At 39.5% G+C, this 8,631-nt stretch overlaps 1 pseudogene; it reads left to right on the top strand.

Moving 5' to 3' along the window:
- The first annotated feature begins 4,410 nt into the window (after positions 1–4,410).
- LOC125775830 (neprilysin-2-like) lies at positions 4,411–8,631 on the top strand (annotated as a pseudogene).

The following is an 8,631-nucleotide window of genomic DNA, read 5'->3' as shown; positions in this document are numbered from 1 at the left end:
ACAAAATTAAATAAATACATAAATTTCTTGTAGTGAACGCTTGGACGTGGCGAGTAATGCATCAGCAGAGGCTGCAAAACAAGTTTTGATACAGCATGTAATCAGTTTTTAATCCTATATATAGCAGGCAAAGTCTTGCGGTTGTTCGAAAATCCTTATATTAGTCTCCCACATTGTATCTTATTTTTAGACCACCAGACATTATGTAGTACTTATACATGTAGTTTTCGGAGTATGGCAACAACTCAAATATTGGTCGATAAATCCAGCATAAAGTCACCCAGGAGTGAAGTTTTTATATTAGGTTATACACGTTCTCAGGAAAGTATTGACCCGATTAAACGCATTTATTTGATACTTACAGAATTACTAGTTTTGTTATTATGTTTGAATTCATAAGATTAGTTTTATCTCGTTATATTGTAATTGCTTTTTGATTTATCGTACGCCCGTGCAGGTGAAATGAATAGGTAGGGAATTTAAATTAGTGTTATATGGAAAGTAGGTCCTGATATGTAGTCTGATTTCGCCCCCTTTTATTTCACCGGGTCATAAGATGACATAGTAATATTAAAAGAATGCCACGCACTATAATGTGATAAGAAATCTGTGGTGGTCGAGAGCCTACCGAGAATTGTGATTTCGACAAAAGTTTGTCGCGCTGAGTCATTTCAGCCATCTTCCGTCTGTCTGTCCGTCCGACCAGCCGTCTGTCTGTATATATATCAACTAGTCCCTACCTCAGTTTTTAAGCTGCGCTCCCTGGGGTGCTAGACGACTTGCTGCTCTGTACCACGATGATCACGCTCTGGCCGCTGCTTGTGTGTGGCTCTCGCGCGTGGCTTTCGGGGGCTGGACAATATCCTTCGGCGTGCGTTAGACGCTTTGCCTTCCGTGTTGCGACGAACACCTCTCGACTATTTGTGCCGGCGGCTCGTGTAGCCTTCAATGAAAGGTGTCCTCGAGCTGTACACGTTTTGACACTCGTCTGTTACGACAACTGCCCCGCCGGCAATCTCTGCCAGCGCTCCTGTTAACTTCGATGACGATGTCCTGGCGTATACGTTTGACCGCTCCGGCGTGCTACGACGACTCACGGCTCGGCTACTTCTCCCGTCGCTCGTGTAGGCTTAAATCAACGCTGTACTGGTGTACACGTTTACGCTCCTCGTCTACGCTGGCAGAGGTCCTTGTAACCACTTTTTGCCGCGTAATAGATCCCGGGCTTCACGGAAGTACTGCGTTAGCGACCGGCGATATTTTAACAGTTGAGTTGGTCAGAAGGATAAACTCACTCCCTAGCGCAGCCTTAATAGGACGTGCGTTCACAAGTCAGGGTACCACAGACTGAGTCCAGAGGATAAACTGTCACTGCGTAATTCCTGGGCCAAAACGTGCGTACGCTGTCCACAGTTTACCGTGCTGACTGACTGATCATAATCGTACCCATCTAACTCCCCACCTGATGCCTGTGCTGCGCGCTAGAAACACATTCGCAACATGTTTGCGTTGGGATGGCGTGTGTTGCTGGGACTGGGAGCGTATGGTATGTCTGGCGTTGGCGTGGTTTAACGCTGCGTATGCATGCTTGTGTTGTTCGTTGCTTGTCTGATTTTTCGTCTCCGTAGTTAATCCGTTGAATTGTTTGCGGTGGCGTGTTTATACCGCTCGCGTATAGCACTTCTTGTTGTCATTTACCATCTGCATATGTCTGGTTTCTCCAAATCTTCTTGTAGTTCGTATTAAGTGGCGTGGTTTTCCTGTTGTGTTGTGAACAATAGGGTTGTGCCTTCAATTATGGATTGTTGCGGACTAGATTCTGTATAAGATATTTTAGTTCCACCAATGCATTATCAGAAGAATTTGTTCAGGATCTGGCCTCACTGATAGCATACATATAGCTGCCATAGTTGTGAACCCGAAACGATCGGAATTCAAGTTCTTGCATGAAAAAACTGTCGGAATTTCACCTGGTACTCTTTACAGAAGTTTGGGCATGGATATTACTGCGTAACAGGTGACAATATAATCTCCAAAAGAAAGTGTTCAGAAGCTAAGATTACTATAGCATAGAGCTTCCGATAGACACTTAACACATAGTTACTAACAGTACGTGCCACCACGGTGAAAGGTATTTAGCTTTCAGTGCAACCGTGCAGTTACCGTATTTTTCCTTGTTTAGTAATCCTTTCAGTTAATTATTTCCCATACTAAAAAAGACTATATACTATGTGTATGAGAGTGACTAGAATTTCTATAATATGTGTCTATGTATATATGAACTAGATGCTTTACAAAACTACAAGTTCAAGCATATAAATATTGATTTTTCGTATCTGTATGCTCACTGTACTTTATTTTATTGATTTTTTTTATACCTTTCTTCCATTTTTACGCAAATTGTCAATTCCCTTCGCGCATTCCCCATCCCAGGTTCCCTTATACACATCAGAATCAATAACATTTCTCACATACATGTCCCTTCCGAAAGCTATAATGTTGCGCTGACATCACAGCAAATTCAGTTAAGAAATTTGTATTTTTTCTTCCAGGCTGTCACTCCGCATTCCTCTCTTTCTTACCAACCATTAAGAACCATTTGAATTTATGTGATTTTGTGGCTCTGTTTTGATTTTTGCAAGCTCAAATTAATCCCTTGCATATTTTACTGTAGCATAAGCAGCCAGTGAGTGTCTGATTTGGTGATTATTGCCTGTGGGCATTTGAAAATGTGAGTTGTTGCTGTAATTTGTGTTAACGTTGTAAGCATGTATGTATGTATACTGATAAATGGATTTGGACTTTGTTATTAGAATTTTTTTTTTTTTCTTAGGCTTCGTAATGTTCGTTAAGTGATTTCAAGGCCAATATACTTAGCTAGATTGAGTTCTGGGAAGTGAAAAGCAATAATTTTTTAAACTTCCTTGTATTTTTGAGACATTTTGTAGTAAAGTGTCAAATTGTGACAAATCACTATTCATAACATAGTCTCTAGTCTTGATTACAAAATATTGTCCGTCAAAATTGCTTTGTCACCTTGATATTTAGGACAGATCGCCAAAATACTAAAAATGAATTATTGTTTTGCCTTTCTTTTTGAATTGTACTGGACACTTCAATTATACAAGAAGGAGAGGTTTCTAAGCTTTCATTTAATTACAACTCAATTTTCGCTGTGAGCTAAATCTCTCTCTTTAATTTCTCTTTTTCCGCTTAATTATTAACTATAGAAATAAACTTGTTTTTAATTGCAGTTTAATTTTCACTGGAAACTTGATTTATTTACCTATTCTTGCCCCGTAATGAAATGAATGATGATGTCTGGAATTTTTCTAACATAAATTTTTATTATTATGGTATTTTATGTTCGGTTCTTATGCAACCAATGCGTGCTGAAATCACCAAATATTTCTATAATAAATTGCAACATTTGATACCTCAACTCAAAAGATTACACCACTAGCGCGGTCCTTTGTGTCGCTTCTGTTTTTAAATAACGCCTTCAAGTATTTATTTAGCCTCAATGCTTTAATCGTATACGTGAATGACAAACTAGACATATCCTCAAATTCTGGATCAACAACAAAATTCTATTCGGTAAAGATAAGATGCAAGTAGGTCCGTTATCACGTGTTGAACATGTCAAATTGCATTTCCTTTTCGCTAAGCAAGTCAAGTTCATTACTCATATGTCGAAAAACGTTTGCTTTGAATGTGATAATGTTTACAATCCAAAATATAGTGAATTTGTCAAACATACATACACATGTACTAGAGGTAAATCCGTCATCTGTGAACAATGATCACACAATAAGGATTCGACTAAGATTTTCGTTAGGTTTAATAAACCTAGGTTTTTAGGTAATAATTTCATAAAATTTATGTATAATTAAAACAGATATATCAGAATGAGTCAATTTATGGATTGTACATTAAAGGAGGCTGTTGCACTGTGACAATACATAGTATATTAAGTAAGTATGCAATGTATAACACGAGAACAATATACTAACGATTACCGGCACGAGTTACTTACTGCGGCTTGAAGACGGTAGGGCGAGCAAACTGCAAATAATATCCGAGCGCAAGTGCTTTGGGACCGATCTGCACTATTGCTTTTTCTGACAAAAAGATACGCTCAGTACGAATAAGTGACTCCGACGCACTGAGACGGAACGAATTATTTTAAGTTTTGCTTAGAAAGTTTGTGGTGTCAAAAAATAACTCTCATATAATGCAGTTGCTAAAGTGATTACTTTAGTTGTTGCAATAATATCAATAGGTATATATACTTTAAGCCATACAATAAGCAAGCAAGTAAAAAGGGAAACACAATGGAAAGTGAAGAACATTCCGGCATTCATTTTTGTGCTCCACCCAGTTACTACCTGTTATGCGCGCTCGCACACAATGCACTGCCCCTCCCCAAAGCCCACAAACACAGCCATCGAAGCCATACAGAAGTCGTTACATCACCGTGCAGCGGCCGACAGTCAACAGCAACCAAAACGTCAGAAAACTCAATCTAAGTGCGAATACATGACCACAGCAGCGTCGACCAAAAGCCATAATCTGCAGTGAATGCAAGCGGTAAATTGGACCGGAACGAATAATCGAAAGCGAATATCGTGTTGAATATGCCGAAGAGAATGCCTCACGTATATGAATCAAAGCGTGTTTGAACCCGTGTGATGAATTTTTTTACGAGTATGACCTGCGGCAATTGGCAGAATGTGATGGTCGAACATCAGTCGCATGCATAAACTGCACCAATTCTGGAAGGATATTTTCTATAGTTTAGGCGAAGCCCATAATGTATCAACAATTACTCTTGGATGAAAAACAACCAAGAGACGATTTCGCGCTATAAAATTCGGAATTGAATCTGACAAAGCCGTAATTTATTAAAAAGTATTGATAGTCAGGGCATGATTTCTATATCCGTTGCAAAAGTCCGGACGTTATTACCTTGGAGGTTATCAGAGTCGATTGGTGGCATTTCCCAGCAGTCGATTCGACATGGAAACCGGATAACTTCAGCTGGTTCAATATGGAGCGCACACCTGACCAATTATAGTGTTATCGGGTTTGATTCAAAGAGGATAGATCTTGGCCACCATCAATACCCATTCCCACCGTATTTTTCAAATTTACCCGATTTGGGCTTTGAATATATCGTGCACTCCGACAATATACACTCAAAATAGTTCAAGGGAGTTAATATGAGAAACGTATGCGTCATTATCTTTCGCTGTATGGTGTTGAATGATGAGCAGAAAATCGATCAGATCATAAACTGATATCGTGAACGTTTGGGTCAGCAATACTCAATATCACCAAGTGAGTTTTGATGAGGATCTAGGCGAATTGTGAAGTTGCTCTCAATAGTAGTTACTGGACGAAGAAAACGTTCCCGCTATGGGACAGTTATTTGGCAAATAGCTTGGAATGGCACGCAATTCGTACTGGGATGATCGAGAATAACTTGGCCATGGCAATTACGTTTTACCAAACCAGCTGGATACAATTATGTAATGCAAATAAAGCGGCCGTTTAATAGCTTTAATTCATTTTTGCCTTTGAAATTTATCTACCGAATGGATGCACGTTTGGAAGATAAGAAATTTCAAACGGAGCATTGTAATATGATGATTCAGTTTATATTGCCGCATCTGCTGGACGAAATCTATATGGAGGTAAGGAATAGAGTGTAATACAAAATTCATATATAGTGCATATAATTCGTATACATATGTATAATACTTATATAAGGCAAGTGATTAACGGCAGCTATACAAATTTAGAGTATAATATTATACTTGGATGTGTTATATTTACATGTATTAGGTTGTCAATTATCTCCTTCCGTTTTTTTGCTCTTTATTCGATGCTTTATAAAAAGTGTTACAGTAATCGGATTTAGTTCAAATATGCGCCGTTTCGTTCAATAATCTGTTTCCATCTAGACGGCAACTTCAGATAACCCCTCGTAGAAACCCACCTCCTTACTTGCGAAGAACTCGGACAGCCACTTTTTACAAGTCTCTTTTGAGTTAAACTTTACACCAACAAGGGCGTTTGCCATGGACACGAACTGGTGGTAATTACTTGGCACTATGTCCGGGCTATATGGTGGTTGCGATAAAACTTCCCATCCGAGCTACCGTAGCTTCTGACGAGTCATCAACGAAGTGTGTGGTTTGGTGCTGTCCTGGTGGAACACTACACCCTTCCTGTTGGCCAATTCTGGACGCCTCTGGTCAATCGATTGCTTCAAGGGGCTCAGTTGTTCGCTGTAGATGGTAGAATTAAGCGTCTGAGCATATAGAGGCAGCTCATAGTGGATTATTCCCTTCTAATCCCACTAAACATACAGCAAAAACTTCCTGGACGTCAATCCCGGTTTGGCTACTGTTTGGGATAATTCACCGGTCTTCGACCACGACCGTTTTCCCTTCATATTGTCGTATGTGATCTATTTTTCGTCGCCAGTCACTATCCGCTTCAAAAATGTGTCGAGTTTGTTCCGTTTCAGCTGCATATCGCAGGTTGTTATGTGCTGTTCTCTAGAAGGTTTTTTTGGCGTGCAAATCATGCGGCAGGAAAAGGAGGAAAAGGGGGAAGAGCCGTACGTAATCCAAAAAAAGGTGATCAAGCTATAGTTTGTGTATAATCATTCCGGAGCCTTCTGCAGAAATGGTTTTAGAGGGGGTTGCGATGACTAACTTCCATCTTCATGGAAGCGTGAATGTCGACGAGTGCACACACTAATCGGGCACATGCCGGATTTAAGATCATTATGTTTTCCATAATTTGAATCGGTATGGTGACGTCGGCCGACCAACGCATAATATCAGAAAGCCCAGTGGTATCTTCCACCTTATTCCTGGTGGTCTTCGTTGTCACCCGCTCAACACGCCGACGCGGACGGCGGTGTACTGAGCGAATCGTACAGAGACTATATCTGTCCGCAGTTCGACAACGTGAATAGAGTAAAACGTCCCTCAAAGCAACATTACAATCCCTGAGCGGATTTAACTTGTACAAAGGAAAACTTGTAAAATTTTATACATTAGTGGGCGCGCTAAATTCAAAAGTCAAAAATGGCGGAAGAGAGATATTTGGACACGTTAATGATAAATTCAAGAAATTCACGATAATAATCCGAAAATTGATATATTTAAGCATTTCATTTCTTAGATATGTTATGGAACATCTAATGTATTTATTACATTAAATATATGTACAAGAAAGAAGTCTATGTATGTGGGGACGTAGTATTTACGGAAATAAGGCTGTTTACCGAGACAGACAAAGCCGCGTCGTGACGAAAGTGATAGTCGAATATTCAGTTCAAATGAGGTAACGCAAGAGTTTGCATGAAATATTAGAGCAAGCCGAGTGGTTAGATGAGGAAACGCGAGAGCAAGCGCTGCTTAAGGAGACAGCTATCAAGCCACATATTGGACGTCTTGAGAATAAGAATATAACAAATCGTTTGATAAAGCAAATCAACGAGTTAAACTATGTGGAAGACAATTACGAACTAAATTTGGTCAACTTATTTAAATTCAGAACAATGCAACGGCGTTTCAACGGGCTACACCACAAAGAATATGACAACGATGCACTGAAACCGTTAGAGCTATTGAAGGGTAAACAAGTGAAGGCGGTTTACAAGAATGTGGATAATTCCATTTATATAATGGCTGGCATTTTCAATCCACCCGTCTATCATAAGGCGTGGCCAGCAGCACTGAAATTCGGTACCATTGGCTACTTGGTGGGACACGAATTCACACATGCCTTTGACACGGTGGGCGCGCTTTACAATAGCGTTGGTGAAGCGAACTACTGGTGGTCGGCGAAGGCTGGCAAGGTATTCAACGAGCGCGAAGAGTGCTTTGTTAATCAATACAACGCTTATGAGGTAATTATATACATACAAATATATAAACACCTGCATTTTTTTAGATCATAAGTATACATTTAAATCATTTCGGTAATCTATTTACAGATAACTGAAATCAAACGTTTTGTGGATGGTAATCAGACCAAGGACGAAAATATTGCCGATAGCGGTGGCTTGCGCGAGGCATTATCTGCATATCACAGGCATGTGAAGGAATTGAATTTATCACCAAAAGATGAACAGATGCCCGGACTGAATCTAACGCCCGAGCAGCTGTACTTTATGGGCTTCGCGCAACTCTGGTGTGCTTCCTACAAGGAGCAACATTATTGGGAGGAGCTTAAGAGTGAGCACGCAGTGGAAAAATTTCGTGTTTTAGGCACCGTTACGAATAATGAAGATTTTAGCAAAGCTTACAACTGTCCTGTTGGTAGTAAAATGAATCCAGTCAAGAATAAATGTCGGATGTGGTAAATTTGGATTTAATACTTGCGAGCGCATGGAATTAATTTTAATTTTCAATATTGACGTTAAAAACTACTTATATATGTATTTTAATTTATGTTTAGTATATATATATAAACCAAAACTTTCTAAACTTAGGAAAGTCAAAAAAAATATATATATTTTGTTTTAAAACCGGATAATTAGTAAATTTTTATGTAAACGACCGTTAACTCAAATAAACAAATGAACTCGTTTTCGCCTTATCGCGAGTG

The sequence above is a fragment of the Bactrocera dorsalis genome, chromosome 1 (assembly GCF_023373825.1).
Source record: "Bactrocera dorsalis isolate Fly_Bdor chromosome 1, ASM2337382v1, whole genome shotgun sequence".
NCBI classification, from domain to species: Eukaryota; Metazoa; Arthropoda; class Insecta; order Diptera; family Tephritidae; genus Bactrocera; species Bactrocera dorsalis.
This window is presented reverse-complemented; position numbering and strand designations above follow the sequence as displayed.